General features: G+C 40.8%; 1 pseudogene; it reads left to right on the top strand.

The window, feature by feature from the left end:
* The first annotated feature begins 598 nt into the window (after nucleotides 1–598).
* LOC139449057 (sodium-dependent multivitamin transporter-like) overlaps nucleotides 599–17,933 on the top strand; it is a 33,201-nt pseudogene continuing 15,866 nt past the window's right edge.

Here is a 17,933-nt window from a genome sequence, read left to right as displayed (position 1 = left end):
TTTAAATGTACAAGAAAGGTGTTTGCATAACAATTAGATGTGCGGCTCCGTTGGTTGCGACATTTACATATTTCACGTTTATTTGACACTGTCGTCTACTCCTTCCCACCAATGATGAGACCCAAATATAAGAGGTTCGTGTCCGCCAATTTGCCTATGATGGAGGAGAGGTGAGAACTTAATTCTCTCAATATGTGCTTCAGGCTGTGTAAACACCATCTCCCTAGTTTGCCGCACTCAGCAATATTCCAGCTATATGACGATGGTCTGTAGATAATCGAGTGTAGACCAGACAATCCAGTGATTGATATCATGAGTATTGATCTGCACAATTCGACATGCATCAACCAAGTCAGCAAACCTGACCACCCAATATTTGAACTTACAGGAGGTTGCACAATTAAAAAGAATATGAAACCGTCTAGTCACAATAACGCTGGTGTGACTTTAAACGTACTCTTTGTGAAGATTTACCCCTGTTTAGGCTAAAACAATGTATCTAATTATGTACCTGGTTATTTATTCAGGTACACAGATATTTTTCTGCAAATCTGTTTGTGGGTGTTTTCAGTACAGATACAATCCCGGTTAAATCATCATGAACAGCTTCAGCATCGTCGACTATGTGGTGTTCGGCGCCACCATCCTCATGTCACTTGGCATCGGTTTGTATTTTGCCCTGTCTGGCGGACGTCAGCGATCTACATCAGAGTTTCTGGCTGGAGGTCGCAACATGCAGATTATCCCCGTCGCGTTGTCGCTCGTGGTGTCCTTTGAATCATCCATCATGATCCTTGGCTATCCAGCTGAAGTGTACGTGTATGGCGCCCAGGTCTGGATCATCTGCTTCAGTTCATGTTTGACGGTGTTCTTTCTTACTGGACTACTGGTTGTGCCTTTGATGCATCCACTAAAGATAACGTCTGTTAATGAGGTACGTGCAAACACTACTATACCTAATAATTAAATTGTTAACATAATGTCTACAATGAGGTACTTGAAGCAATTTGCCTATCTTATTTGTTAAATGTTAGCTATTAGTATTAATCTTGCATCTTAGCATGTGCATACAATGTGTCGTTATGCCGGATAGTCTTTTGTTGCTAAATATACCATTTGTCAAGTAGCATTGGTCCTTTTCTCAGATAATCGTGACACGAACAATTAACATACCAAACTTGTTACAAATAATGTTGACATCACATACAAACTATTTCACATGAAGGTCTTACTTGTTGAGTTTATCAAATCCCCTTCGCAGAGTCAAAGGTATACTTTGCTGTCTTGTCAAGGTGTCAATCTTATGATGTGAATAATCTGCATTTTTTACTAAATTAATGTAGAAAATTTATTTTGTATTAGAAAGCATCCAATTTTTAACAATATAAAATACACATTCACTATTATCATAAATTACTGAATGAGAAGAAGGCTGATTGTGGAAATTCAATTAAACATATGATGCCGTTATTTGATTCACTTAATCACTATATTGTTAATTGCTTCCCTTCACAATTCATCAGCTAGGTAGTGATACTTGACGTCTAATTTCATATTTAATTTTAGCTACTGTGGAAAAAAATTGTATTCTTCATATACGGCTGTATTGGGTTTGTCCCTGTAAAGCATTTGAGAACCAATGGTGTTTTTACAAGAAGATGAGCATTTTGAAGAGTTGTTTGTGGAAAGATTGTGTGTGAACATATATATATATATATATATGGGGGGGGGGGGGGGGGGGGGGGGTATTAAAATTGTTCAGCAGCCAGGCATAAAGAGATAAAGAGGGGGACTTGATAGAATGGATCATGGACAATCATGCCGAGTGGCGCAAAGCAAATTCGAAACATGAACAATCAAGAGAGAGCCCTAAATATAGCAGAACTGAAGTTAAAACGTTCACGTCAATCTTTGACGAAGGATGTATTTTCTGTGGGGACTATCAAGTGATTCTACATATATAGATGTTCAATGTCAGATCTTCATGAGAGACTGAGATAAATGGCCACCCTTTTCCAAGATACAGCATTGAAATTAAACATTGAACAGTTCAAGTATTTAACTCCCTGTAAACCAATAACAAGGGGTTTAGGGCTGAACAATATTCAGTGTATTCACCATATATATGACTTAATATCAACAAATGTTAATTGGCTAAGAAGACACCACACCAAGCTATGTCAGACTTCTAAGAATATAAGCTGTTTCGGAGCATGGGCTACTTGAAGTCGGGGAAGTCCAGTTGACATAAATAATCAAAGTCTGATATATTTGGATGCAAAATTAATACAAATCGTAAGACTATGTTCTAATGTTTCAGTATATACAAAGGCGTTTCAATTCCCGTGCAGTCCGCCTCTTTGGAACTTTTCTTGGTCTTTTATACTACGTACGTCATTACATTTATTGCATGCCTGGTTGTAAATGTTATGTCAAATATGCCGGTCAAGGGTCTGTTCCGAGTTGCTTCCATTTCGTGTACTGCATGCACACAACATGTTACATTGTTTTACTTTTCCTATATTATGGATCTATGACATTAAAACATACTGTCCCAAATACGTTATTATGCCATTAACGTATCATAAAGAAATAGTATATTAATTATATATATCCTAACGTGATGTGTTTTCGAGCCCCTACGAAGTATTTCTGATAACGTGTCTAATACTAATCCAAATACACTAAAAATGTCTTATTTTGGAAAACATTTATTTCTGTCACCATTTGGATGGTCAAATGACAAGGTTTCGTGATTTTTAAAGTGGCATCGCCTAGCTGAGCAAGACGAGTCAGTCAGGCGCCATCTTATTTCTGTCACATGATTTCGAGCCCCTCCATTACAGTCAAGTTAAAGATAAAAGCTCAATATGATCAGTCACATGACATTACAGGAAATTTACAAACAACAGCAGATTCATCATCGGTGCATACGATCGTTGTGGTGCACAAATACCATTAGATCAATTTTGATTAAAATGTGCATTAGTTAAAAACTAGGTTTTGATGTGTTATTTCCTTACTTATTGAATGTCTTTTCTCGTGTTTCTTAATTCGCAACATAACAATAGGTGAACACATTGATGTCTTCATTGGGATTTAAAGCATTTACCTTGATTACGTCATTAAGGGCGTGGTCAAATATTGTTAAGGACCTCGAAAAGGATGAGACCCGAAACAAATGACGTTGGGATATATAAATTGCTTTTTTCATACAAACAAAAATATACTGAAATAGAAACATTTTCTTTTAATTCTAAAGACTTAATCATGCTCTTACTTATATTTGTATTTGTAGGTATTCTACATTGGAATAGTAGTGTTTGGGACAGCCATAGGTCTCGAAGAAGGTAATTATATATACTCTTTGAAAAAAGAAAACGCAAAGCCAGATTTGTGTGAGGTAGGAAAAAACATTTATAGGAGAAACCGTACAGGGTGTTGGTCCAAAATGTTGTGGATAGAACTCTTGGTGATTGTAGTCATCTCAGTTATTGGTACATAGGAAAAGTCCAAGGTGAAGGTCAGCTGGCATCAATAACGTGTATGTTCCCCGTTGGAATCGATAGCTGTCTGACATCTTCCAATCAGATCCTGGGGTATGGTAGCCCACTGCTGCAACGTCTGGGGTTGTAGTTGACGTCGGCGTAGCGTCCTCTCCAATTCATCACACGTGCTCTATCGGTTTCAAATCCGGGGATCTGGAGGGCCAGGAGAGTAGACAGGCTCCTGTGATCCGTGCTGGATGCGGATGCGTTGTCCTGCTGGAATACACCGTTGCCGTTGGCTGTAATTGGGAGGACGTGTGGTAGGAGAATTTCGTTGATGTATCGTTGAGTCGTAAGATTGCCCTGGATATGGACCAAACCTGTCGTGCCATGACTAGAGATAGCCGCCCTCATCATAACGCTACCCCAACCAAACCTGTCTGCACCAATCCCATCTTTATTGACGATGTTGTCGACTCAGTATAACGCATCACAAAGGACGTCGTTCTCGTGGACCTGCTGCTCTTAAACGATTTCGTACAGTCTGGTCGGTGATTCTGCGCACTCCGGGCATTTGAGATGCGCTTGAGGTAGCTGTGGTCGTCCAACTACGTGTTGACCCATGCTGTTGAAACAGATCCCATTGCCTTGTGGTGGTGCTGGGCGGTACGGCACTCGTGAAGAGCAACCTCCTCGTGGTGAGTGCTGGGTAGCGCTAATAGCTCTTCCCCCGTGTGGAACCGGGGCAGAATATTTCCACAGCACCCCATTGCTGGTCGTAAGAGGCGACCAAAGTGGGCAGCCCGTTTGCCGTGGGTTGCGTCCCTGTGTCGGCGGAGGACGGGAGTCTGGTAGTTGAGGGCACTGGTTCCAGGAACAGTGTTCCTTTGCCCAACACACTACTTCGACCCTTACTTCGCCTAGACGGGTGGTAAGATGGGCCCGGTCTTATCAATCGGCTGGTCATGCCAGGCCCTGTGCGTAATATTGTATCTGCACACCTGTGATGTATTTTAATGTATATTTTGGTCTTGGTCATGTTAAACTTGTATGTACTCACAATTTGTGATGGAATTAATTGCCTAGAGTCTTATGCCAGAAGGCGGTGGCTCATGGGCCAATCTGGTGATGTTGACCTCCGAGTAATGTATGTCTCCAATTTCTTGTCTAGGGCAGAACCAGTCTGACATTGAATTGGTAGATAAATATAGCTATTCGTGTCTTATTCGCTGGAGTATAACAACCCTGTATCCCTGGTGTTTGCATTCTGGATATCCGGTGCAATGTAACACTGTCCTTGTTGACACTCCATGGTGGGTGGGGAGCAGGGTTGCTGAATACTTTTCTTTCACCATGGCTTCTAATCATCCTGGTTCAAAGCGTAGACATATAGAATTAGGCTCATCTGATGAGACAGTTGCAAATATTGATTCTTGGGCTCGTTTCCTTGTGATCGAGGCTAAAGATCATGAACCCATCAAACTGAACCCCTTTGCCATTTCTAAAGCCATTCAAGGATATTGTGGAGAGGTTAAAAACGTGACACGACTTCGCTCTGGCTCCCTTCTTGTTGAATGTGTAAGGAAACAACAATCAATTAATCTGTTATCAATCAGTCAATTTGCCAATATTGAGGTTGTTGTTTCTGAACACAGGACACTCAACTCCTGCCGAGGCATTGTCCGTGACAGGACTCGTTCTTTGTCGGACATGTCTGAACAAGAAATTGCTGAAGAGCTTCAAACTCAAGGAGTATCTGCTGTTAAACGTTTCTCCCGCAAGAAGGACGATTCAACTTTTGAACCAACAAATACGTACTTGTTTACGTTTGCCAGATCTTCTATCCCACAATCAATTAAAGCTGGATACGTCAACATCGGAGTGGAGGTGTATGTCCCCAATCCACTCCGATGCTTTAGATGTCAACATTTTGGCCATGGCTCTAAGTCCTGTAATCGTTCTGTGGTTTGTCAACGCTGTGGCAACAACCATGAGAGTACTGATTGCCAACAAGCCCTCAAATGTGCGAACTGTGATGGCAAACATATGGCTTCCTCCAAATTATGCCCTATTTGGCAAAATGAATCAAAAATACTAAAGATAAAGTGTGAAAAGAACATTACTTTTGGAGATGCAAGACAACTGTTTAAGTCTCAATCACCACCTCAGTCGACACTAAATTACTCTGCTGCTGTCTCAAAGCCAGTCCAATCTTCATCTGTCTCGTGTCAGACAGAGTTGACATGGGTCAAATCTGACCGACCCCTGGCAACTGCTCCTGTCATCGAGCATGACAAATCTGATGCAAAAACAACAGCACCACCTTCAACTTCTCAGGCAGCGAGTCAGACTCCACCTGAACCAACAACAACTGCAAGTGTCAAGCGGTCTAATCGGGAAAGAAAAAAGTTAGCTAAAAAACAATTACCAAGGAATCCCTCTCCTTCAGAGGTACCTCTTCAAAACTCCTATAGTGCTCTGGACATGGAAGTAACACCATTGTCTGAGAATTCTGGTAGGAGTTCTTCCTCCTCACGTTCGCGTGAGAGATCCCCTATTGAACCACCATGATTCATTCGCCTAATATACTTCAATGGAATTGCAGAGGACTAAGAAAGAATTTTAATGACTTACAACTGTTGGTTCAAGATTATAACCCGTCAGCATTATGTCTCCAAGAGACATATCTTAAGCACACTGATACGTTTGATCTCAGGCAGTACAACTGTCATCATTCATTTTCTCCTCCAGGTGATAAAGCGACCGGAGGCTCTACTATTTTAGTCAGACAGAACGTCATTCACAGTCCTGTACATTTAAATACTAATCTTCAAGCTGTAGCTATCCGTATTACTTTGCACATTGCATTTACTTTGTGCTCTTTGTATATCCCACCTTCATCTGCTCTTCAACAGTCTGATCTACAGAATCTATATGATCAGCTCCCTAGGCCCTGCATCATCATGGGCGATTTAAACGGGCATAACCCTCTGTGGGGAAGTGCAAGTACAAACAACAAGGGGAGAGTTATTGAAGATTTTGTTTCTGATAATGGTTTATGTCTATTTAATGATGATTCAAACACCTACTTACATCCTGCTACTGGAACCTATTCTGCACTTGATCTGTCCCTCACAGATTCAAACATTTACAATGAATTTGAATGGTCTGTGCATGACGACCTATGTGGAAGTGATCACTTCCCTACTGTCTTAAAAACTGTAACATCAGATGATGACCTGACTTCATCACGATGGAATTTTAGCAAGGCCAACTGGTCCTTGTATGAAAGTTTATGTGTTGATATATTACAACCTGACAACTTCATACATGTACCTGATCCCATCCAGTTATTTTCGAATCAACTCAATGATATTGCTGACAAAACAATCCCTAAGTCCTCTGCAACTCCTCATCTTCGTAAACCATGGTTTACCTATGATTGCAAACAAGCAAGAAAGTGTAGGAAAAAAGCGGAAAAATATTTTCGCCGACATCCTACAGTTCACAACTTGAATACTGTTAAAATTACTAATGCCAAGGCACGACGTGCTTATAAACAAAATAAGCGTCAATCTTGGAGGAACTATGTCTCAAAACTTAATTCACGTACACCCATTTCCAAGGTGTGGAACATGGTTCAAAGAATTAAAGGCAAAGGTTCAAAATCTTCTGTACATCATCTAAAAGAAGGTGACAGATTAATAACTGATAAATTAGATATTGCAAATAAACTTGGCGAAACTCTTGCCAAAAATTCTTCATCAACAAATTATGTCCCTGAGTTTCAGAAATATCAGAAACAACAGGAAAAGAAAAAAGTTAATTTTGATTCTACTAATGGTGAAGATTACAATGAAGTATTTTCATTGCATGAGCTACATACCGCAGCGGGTGCTGATAATATCCATTATCAGTTATTGAAGCATTTGCCTGAATCATGTCTTGAGACACTTTTAAATATCTTTGACCAAATATGGACTTCAGGGCATTTTCCTCCCTCGTGGCATAATGCCATTGTGGTCCCCATCCCAAAACCTGCCCGGGATCATACAGATCCCTCAAATTATCGCCCTATATCGTTAACCAGTTGTGTTTGCAAAACCATGGAGCGAATGGTGAATAATAGATTAGTTTGGTATCTGGAAACCAATAACCTTCTCACAAATATTCAGTGTGGTTTCCGGAAAAATAGAAGTACTATTGATCATTTAGTACGGTTAGAATCCTTTGTTAAAAATGCTATTGTTAATAAACAACACGTAGTATCCATTTTCTTTGATCTTGAGAAGGCATACGATACTACCTGGAAGCATGGCATTCTGACGGATTTACATGATTTTGGCTTGAGAGGTCGTTTACCTCATTTTATATCTCAGTTTTTAACAGACAGGCAATTTCAAGTCCGAGTGGGTACAACCCTGTCTGATCATTATAATCAGGATCAGGGTGTCCCACAAGGCAGTATCTTGTCTGTCACCTTGTTTAGTATTAAAATTAATAGTCTGTCCAAGGTTTTAAGTAATTCAGTGGATGGATCACTGTTCGTGGATGATTTTAATGCATCTTGTTGTGGTAAAAATATGCATACCATAGAGAGGCAGTTACAAATCTGTCTCAATAAAATTCATAAATGGTCTCTCGAAAACGGGTTCAAATTTTCTATGTCTAAAACTAACTGTATACACTTCTGCAGAAAATATAAGCCGCATAAAGACCCTGAATTATTTTTGAATGGCACCCCTATCAAAGTTGTTAAAGAGGCCAAATTCTTGGGACTCATCTTTGATAGCCATTTAACTTTCTTACCACACATTAAATCTCTTAAAGCTAAATGCCTGAAAGCACTCGATTTGTTGAAAGTTGTCTCTAATTCCAAGTGGGGAGGGGATCAGACTACCCTCCTACACTTATACAGGTCACTGATCCGTTCCAAACTTGATTATGGCTCCATCGTCTATGGTGGAGCCTGTAAAAGTAATTTAAAAAAACTTGATACTATCCATCACCAAGGACTGAGGCTTTGCCTTGGAGCCTTTCGCACTTCTCCTATTCCAAGTCTGTCTGTTGAGGCGGATGAGCCTTCTCTTAAACAACGCCGTCTGAAACTATCTTTACAGTACATCACTAAATTATATTCCAATCAGTCAAATCCAGCCTTTAATTGCGTATTTAATCCTCTGTACGAAGATATTTACAATAAGAAAACATCTCTTGTTCCACCCCTAGGAATAAGAATTAAATCAGTCGTTTCTGCTGCGAACATTAACTTTCAGGATATAGCTCCCACAAAACTATTTTCATCGCCTCCTTGGCAGATGGTAAGACCAACTGTAGACCTCACATTAACTAAACTTAAGAAATCTGATACAAATCCACTTATTTATAAACAAGAATACAATCAATTAAGAAACACTTATGACACATATAAATCTATATTTACAGATGGATCCAAGGATGGTGGCGCAGTTGCTAGTGCCACCATCATTGGATCCAGAACAGTATCTTCACGTTTACCCGATAATAGTTCCATATTCACAGCAGAAGCGCACGCAATTTTAACAGCACTACAATATATCAAGAAGAAATCAAAATCTAAAGACTTCATTATTTTTTCAGATTCACTTTCATGCCTTCAGGCTATTAAAAATATGTCATGTAAACATCCATTTTTAATTGAAATTCTTGAGTAATTAATGATCTTGCGACTGGCCAATATGACATCGTCTTTTGTTGGTTACCAAGCCATGTTGGTATCATTGGTAACACAATGGCCGATGCTGCTGCAAAAGCAGCCCTCAACAAATCTGTGACACCACTTCTGATCCCATACACTGATTTTAAACCCATGATTCGATCTTACATCCGAGATCTTATGCAACAGAAGTGGGACGCCCAAGTAGGTATCAATAAATTACATGAAATTAAACCAAATATCGGTTACACCTACTTGGGCTGTCAGTCCAGATTTGAAGAGGTCATTATACGACGATGTCGTATTGGCCATAGCAGGTATACACACGAATATCTTTTAAAAGATGAGGATCCTCCATTTTGTATCCCTTGTGATGAAAGAATCACCGTCAAGCATGTCCTGCTTGATTGTGTTGATTTTTCCATCACAAGGGATAAATATTTCAAAGTTTCATCCTTAAAGGATCTTTTTAATATCAGTGTTCATTTAATTATTAACTTTTTAAAAGAAATTGAATTGTTGACCAAATTTTGATTGATATGTTTTGTATATAGTATAGTTTTTATAATTGGTAAAATAAATTTGTTAACTGAGATTGTTAGTGGCTGTATCCTCGACGGGGGTTGAAGTAGTGTAAAATTATTGTCCCCCTGAGAGGGTATGTAAGACCACGTCTTTCAAAGTATATTTATTTTGGCCACATTTTTAATAGTAGTATATATGTTCGTTTACCTTTGGCTCAATTTGTCATAATCGCCAACAGCTGATGGGATGATGTAAATCCGGCTGGGGTCCATGCAGGTAGCAAAAGTAATGTAAGTCCCCATGGACCCTAGCATGGTGATCTGCCTTCAGATGCTGGCGATCTACAGCCCATTTTTATATTGTACTGTTTCATGACTATCTAATGATATCTTTTTATTGTTGTATGCTAGTTTTAAACATTCAATCTGTGATATTCTAGTAATTTTACTGTCCTTCGCTGACAGGTTCTTATTTGGTTTACATATATGTTTAAATATTGTATAACTTCTCGTCACGATATGGCTGAAATATTGCCGATGTGACGTAAAGCATAAACTCACTCACTCACTCACTCACTCACTGCTGGGCGGTACATTGAAAAGCCTTGCTACAGCTGATCGGGATTCCCCTGCATGCAAGCGGCCTATGACGTTGTTTCTTTGCACTTCTGTTAATCTTGACATGTTGTTGAACTGTCAATATTTCATTGACGCAAATGCCAGGCAATCAAAAATCCTACACTTTAATACCGTTCATAGTGCTGCTGCACGTGCAGTGCGTGCAGCTCCATGGCCCTTTTGTGAATGCACTGGGTGCGTTTGTCCGAATCGTACGTGTTTCCCGACTGATGGTTTGCATGTCTTTGTTGTGATCATTTTGATCATGGAAATTTGTCACTGACACTATAACACATTAAACGTCTTCATTTTGCATCTCTTTGTTCGCTAATTCTGCTTTTATGGCCAAAATATCCGTATAATCTCGTATGTACTGTTATCTATTTATTATTATGCATCAGCTTTAGAATGGCACACTTGTAATATATAATTGTTTGAAAACCAAACAATACATATCTAATTGGCTTGGTAATAATAAAGCTGTTTTGTGATCAGTGCCTTCCAAACGGAAAAATGATTAATTTATAAAGCTTTGTTATTATGGTAACTTGTGGCATGGACCTTTGTGTTAAAAAAATGTGCAGCATTCATTTTTAGTTGAATAGTGTGGTATTTAATTCTTGCCAATAGCTCGGTTCACGGTTGGCCTTTCCATGTGTATTTATTAAAGCTAACAATGGAGTTAACATAGCCTTGACTCAAGTAAAACTGTTTTGAAATTATACCCAGGCAAACATATCTCTATTTCAGTGACTGGTATACCCAAAGTGTGGTCAATGTTCCTCGCCATCTTTGCTGCCATCATTTATACAGCAATGGTAAACTGTACAAGCAAATGTGTATGGGTAGTGTTAAGATGTGAATGATGAATCTATGAAATGAATATCCCTTCAAGTTAATAATATCAGCGTGAAGTAGTGTTCGACTGTGGACGAGGCTTTACGTATGCCACTATCATTTGAAACCATGAGGCAATGTGAAAGATGACACATTATTACAAGTAACCCGTGAAGATCCGAGTTAGAAGACGTCTTCAGCAACCCATACGTAATAGGCGACTATGCTTGTCGTAAAAGGCGACTAACGGGATCGGGTGATCAGGCTCGCTGACTTGGATGATGCATGTCATTGTATCCCAATTGCATGGAACGATGTTCATGATGTAGATCACTGGATTGTCAACACTCGATTTTTTACAGACCGCCATGATCAGCGTCCATTTTCAACCACCATACCCCATGTTCTTTACCCACCTAAATGTGTTTTTGCGTGAGGCTGTTGCTTTGTTAATGAGTGAGTGAGGACTTTGCTGTAAAAATTGTTTTAATGCATAGGGTGGTATCAAAGCAGTTGTATGGACCGATGTCTTGCAGACGTTCATTATGACCCTCGGGATCCTGGTCATTATCATTAAGGTGAGTAAAACTTCCTGGAGTGTCTTTACACACATGGGCAACGTGTGTCCCAAACGGTAGCACCCGGTCGATGGTCCATGTTGAATCGGTCAACCACACGTGTGCAATCCGTCAACCATATATGTATGCAACCCGGCAACCACTCGTTTGCAACACGTGACCCAACATATGGGAGGGAACAAACCTTTGACAAGTCCAATCTTTTCCTGACATACGAGGTAGTAAACACAAGTGATATTACTGTTTTCAAGAATAAAATGCCGTGGGTTGTGTTTGCTGATTTAAGATGAGATATGAATAAATTGACTTACGCGAGCATTTACAAAAAGTGTGCTCACCGGTTTTTCATATAACATATCACCATAATGTACAGCTTCTTTAAGGATGTACAAACTTTAAAAATATTTTCTCGTATTTGAATAATGTTGACTCCCTCAAAAGAATCCGACCTCGGCAATGTTGGACAAGTTAATTTCTTTCACAGGTGGGCATTGGTATTGGTATTTACCGCATGTTCTCACAATCCTCACATCGATTAACTGTACCTTTTATCCCAGTACCAAGTGTCATATCTTTCGCACTTTCGATCCGATTGTTTGGCCACTGCATTTAAACCTATGGGGAACAACTAGGTAGATACAATATACGACGTCATCAAGTTCATATGTGCATGTTCGAATCTTTAGAAATGACGTCATGACAGAACAATGTTTCATCGTGAACTGAACCACACTTCGTCATTGCTCTTTGCGAATTATCGCGGAGCTATCTTATATATATATGTGTGTGTATGTTTGTATGTATGTCCATAAACGCAAGTATTGGAGTCTATTCTCATAAATAAATATAGTCAACAATAATTACATCACAGACAGTTTTTTTAATGATTAACACACACACACAAAATGTACACAACAGTACGAAATCAGTGACATCGTTCTGTTCTATTTTCAAGCAACCAAGAAACAGTAGTTTCGAAGTTGGCGTTATCACACAGGTGAAGGGCGTTGTATTATTGATGTCCTAATTGTCTCTCACCTGTAACCAATTAGGCTTGACTTGTTTGTTTTGCAATTTTTCTCGCTGAACGGTGGGCACTACATGATAAATCATGGTCAATATGATTCTTGCTTTCACCTGATGCCGAGTTGGCTGAGCAACACCATTGACTTGGCGAAGAAATTAACGAAATTCGATTAAGACCATTACATATATTTCGATATTCATTGTGTGATTGTTATAATAATAACAATCTTGATAAGCTTTCCTTTGTTGCACTGACATGTGTCAATATAAGTGACAAAAATTTAAAAAAAGTCGAGTCCATTGTACGATTCCGATTCACACTACATCATGAGCAGATGCTTATGAATCACAAAAAAAATATTCATTCCTTAAAACCCATTTTGTACCCAGCTGTAGATTAAATTACTATACTGAACCGCAATAGAAACGTCACCCAAAGTAACATTGCATGAAAAGTTGTCATTTAAATATCTGGGTAATGTTTGTCAAATTTTCCAAAATTAAACATTCCCTTGTCAGGAAAAATGAAATCTGATGATAAAAAACCCAAAGCAGATGACAATAAAACCGATCGCCCAAACGCATCACGGTAACGGCCATGGTAACCCTATGCACGTGAGTTCCGTACAAATTTAAATGCACATACGTTCCCCTATTTCTTGCCCTATAAAAATCAACCCTGATCGGATAACATCCATTCGTTATTGAATTGCTACCACATGTCAACATTGACGAGAAATCAGCGACACCAAGCCCTTGGACGATCGCAAGCTGGACAAACCGCCCGGTAAGTAGCAAGTGCATTTCAAGTCCACGTAATGACCAAATACAGGCTCCAGCAACGGTACCAGACCACCAACCCAACAGATGACCGACCACATAGTGGAAGACCAAGGGAGACCACCCGACGTCAGAATTGTCAGATTGTGCGACAGCATCTTCAAGGTCGCTTTGTTACTGCTGCGGAATCTGCTCGACAGACCATGGGGACACACCAGCGACACATTAATGCGGACACCGTGCGTCGACGATTGACGAGCAGACACCTCCACTGTCACAGGCCACACCGTGGACCCATTCTGACACCACGTCATCGCCGGGACCGTCTTCAGTGGGCAACACAGCACCAGCATTGGCGCCACCAGCAGTGGAGAAGAGTCCTCTTCTCAGACGAGAGCCGTTACTGTATGCCGTGGGGAACGTTATTCGGATGCTTGTGTTGTTGAGAGAGACTCGCAGGGTGGTCCGAGCATCATGGTGTGGGGTGGAATTGGTCTTGCACAGAGGGCCAGCCCTGTGGTCTTCGAGAACATCGGTCCAGGTAGAGGCAATGGTGTCACAGCAGCTCGGTACATTCATCTTGAGACCACACGCTATACCTGATTCGGCACGTCGCCGCAACCACGAGTTCAGCATGATAACGCCCGTGCCCACGCTGCGAGAGCAACAAGAGACTTCCTCCAACAGTTTTGCATCAGAACCATGCAGTGGCCTACCCTCAGTCCCGAATTAAATCCCATTGAGCACCTATGGGACGAGATTCAAAGACGGCTGAATGACAAGGCCGACAACTTCAGCTGAACTGCGTCAGGCGTTCCTCAGAGTGTGGGCTCAAGTGCCTTTGGCCTTCATCAACAGCCTCATCCATTACATGTAACGACGTTGCACGGCAGTCGTCAATGTACATGGCGGACACACGAGATGCTGACTTGTGATGCCATTTTCTCAGGAAGACTAGAGTTGTGTTTCACTTTAAGAACATTTGACACTTTAATTTTAACCTTGATGATCAGTTTTGCCAGGTTCACCTTTTTAATATATCTGAACGTATGTTTTCAGTGTTTGGACAAAAAAGGTTTCTCATATATCTATCCATGCAGACGTTTCTTTTGCGGTTCAGTATACATTAACAGGGATACGGCACGTAATTGATAACACTGGTTATTCCCTTTTGTCAGACAGGCAGTTGTCAGACAGGTGATTAATGAAGACAGTATCTATAGCTAGAATAGGGCACTCCTCGTTAGCGGGTTCTACTCAGATGTTCTTTGATGATCACACAGGTAGGCTGTCATTTTCCTCCATCCTATTTTTAATATTTACCAAAACACATATGCCAAAAATTAATAATACGAATCGCTTTTAATGTACACATTCAATGTTCTGTGTGGTAAGCATAAAGATAAGCTAATTCATAATATATTCGTGGATAAACACAAATATGTTTCTACTGAACATAACCTACTGATCAAAGTATACATCGACTTGAGTTGCATATGGAAAGGAACTGAGAAAAATGTACACATTTAATTTGAAATGCATTTAGAAGTTCAATCATTTATCGTACAAGCTAAAATACAACTTGGGTGAATTAACATACTGCAGTGAAGCATATGTGGGGTCATACGTGTCACTTTTCATAAAAATTCACAGATGATGAAAGTCTGATAACAAAACTTTTGAACACCTCCATAGCACCTCGGTCGCAAGAGGCAACTAATGGGATCGTCAGGCTTGCTGACTTGATGCATGTGATCGTATCCCAATTGCGTAGATGGATGCTCAAGATGTCTGGATTGTCTGGCCCAGATATTTACAGTCCGCCGCCATATAGCTTGACTATTGCTGAGTGTATTGTATATGTATGTGTATTGTATGCAGCACATCTCTAAAGCTGTGTTGTACCTACAGATATTATCTCTTTGTACCCTTGTTTTGTGTATGGGCCGGAGGCCTTAAGTACAATAAAACCTCTTGATCTTGATCTTGAGTGCGGTGTTGAACAACAAACAAACCACAAAGGCACAACATGGCTTGTCAGCTTCAAAATTGTCCTCATTACGCCACGTTTCACTTTCCAGGGTACCTTAGATGTCGGGGGAGTGGTGGAAGTGTGGTCTGCTGCATCCAAAGGCGGAAGATTTAACATGTTAAAGTATGAACAGTTGTCTTTCAATCTTACGATTTCAATGTGGAACTACCTTTCATATACGCCTTTCCCTGCTCCCAAATACAATTGCTTCTCCCTCAAAATAAATAGACACACCGATTCACAAATTGACAACACTTTCGATGAGCTGAACTCATAGCTTGTAGGGGCACTGGTTGCCAAGCAATGTAAGACGCCGCAAGTCACTGTGCAAAGTCGAGTCCCTCGGAAATTAGAAACCAATGATCGTGGGCTTAACTCCCGGTTCTAAGCCATTTGAGGTTTTTCAGCTCCATTCCCGAGGTCGTGGGTTCCATCAACGTGGTCACTTCAAGTAAGACGAGTTCTATGGATGAACAACTTCTGTATTACAATTAGTGCGACGTTTCGGTGTAGATCCTAACACCTTTATCAAGCGAAACACCGAAACGTCTCACTAATTGTAATGTAGAAGTTGTTCATCCATAGAACTCGTCTTCCTTCATCACACCAACTTCTAAATGCCAATCAAAGAAGTGGTCACTTCAGCCGTTCCTCCCTTATGAAGCTGACACGACGTGATATAACGGGAATACTGTTCACTCACTCACTCATTCACTCACTCATCTGGTATTCTTTTCAATTGTTAGCAATTGTTACCGTATTAAGTACTTAAATTCTCCTGTGACAGGTACAGCAGTACAACAGTAAACATGTGTGAATATAGAAATAACATGTTGGGAAAGTTTATAACGAACTCAAAATTGATGATTCCTTAGTTCCTTTGTGACAAGATCACATCACGGAAGAACGCATTACCGACTAACATCTTATCAATTTACAGCTTTGACCCTGACCCAACTGTGCGCCACACGTTCTGGGGGCTGTACTTTGGGTAACTGGCAAGAGCACTCAGTTTGTCATTCAACCAATCAACCGTTCAGCGTATATGTTCAATGAAGACGCTGAGGGGAGCACAGAAGTATTACTTGTTAACAAGGCAATCAGTTTCAAAGATGCCTATCTTTATTAGTAATTAAAGTGTAAGAAATGAAATGCATGTTATTGAATGAACCTAATAAAGTCGATATATTTAATTTAATATCACAGATACAAATATGAAATTTAGACACATGTTGTCGTTGTTCAAGGGCATTGGAAGCTATTCATTGTCATGTCACATAAGGCCACAAGTTTGCGCTGAACTCCCCAGGCAGCATTCACGGCTCTGCATCTGCTCGGCATTGACTGGATGAGTGTACAAATTCTGTCCTGCGGAATTTTGCGCCATTCTGCTTGTAAGGCATTGGCCAGTTGAGGGAGAGTGCGGCGTGTTCTGACGTTGACGTACACGTCGATCGAGCTCATCCCAGCGGTGGTCGATTGGGTTGAGATCTGGAGATCTCGACTGCCCGGGCATTACGTTGAGGTTGGCATTATGAAGCGTATTCTACCATGACACCAGCTGTGTGCGGTGGAGCGTTGCCCTGTTAGTGGTCAATAATTGGAAGAAGGTGAGGTTGAAGAATTTGATTCATGTAGCGATTTTCTGTCAAATTTGCCTGACCACAACCAAGTCAGATCGCGTCGTGTAGGATCTGTCCCCCCATACTATGACGCTATCGCCACCGAATTTGTCGAATTCGCGTACACAATGTGGGGCAAAATGCTCATTTCGACGACCATAAACACGTTGTCTTCCATCTGGCTGTTGAAGAAGAAATCGTGATTCATCGCTAAACCACACTCGTCTCCAGTTTCGCATATTCCAAGGCTGTAAGGTATGGCACCAACCCAAGCTTCGCTGTCGATGGATCTGTTGCAAAACGGGGACGATAACTGGTATTTTGGGTCGGATTCCAGCCTCGCAAAGATGGTTTCTGACAGTCTGGTCCGATATCCCCCTCAAACCTGGGATGCACCTGTAGCTGTGGCATTGCGATGACGTAGGTGGAACAGTCGAATGCAGCGATCCTGTGCAGGATCGGTAACTCTTGGTCGGCTGGTTCTCGGACGGTCTGCAGAGGAATTGAACTGTGTGTATCGCTCACAAAGGCGGCAAATGGGGTTGTGGTGGACGTTGAAGTGGCGCGCAACAGACTGCGATTTCCCGCTTAGGATACGTCCTATGGCGATGATCGGATCGGCAGCGCTGAGTCTCGGCATTTTCGAATGTTCACAATTGAATGACAAATTATTATCTGCTTGCCTTTTTATAGCCACAACCAGGAGTTACGAATGCCATAACGTGCACGTACA

Source organism: Haliotis cracherodii, unplaced genomic scaffold, assembly GCF_022045235.1.
Source record: "Haliotis cracherodii isolate W230 unplaced genomic scaffold, xgHalCrac1.p SCAF_7, whole genome shotgun sequence".
NCBI classification, from domain to species: domain Eukaryota; kingdom Metazoa; phylum Mollusca; class Gastropoda; order Lepetellida; family Haliotidae; genus Haliotis; species Haliotis cracherodii.
The sequence above is the reverse complement of the archived record's forward strand: the minus strand, read 5'-3'. Positions and strand labels throughout refer to the sequence as shown.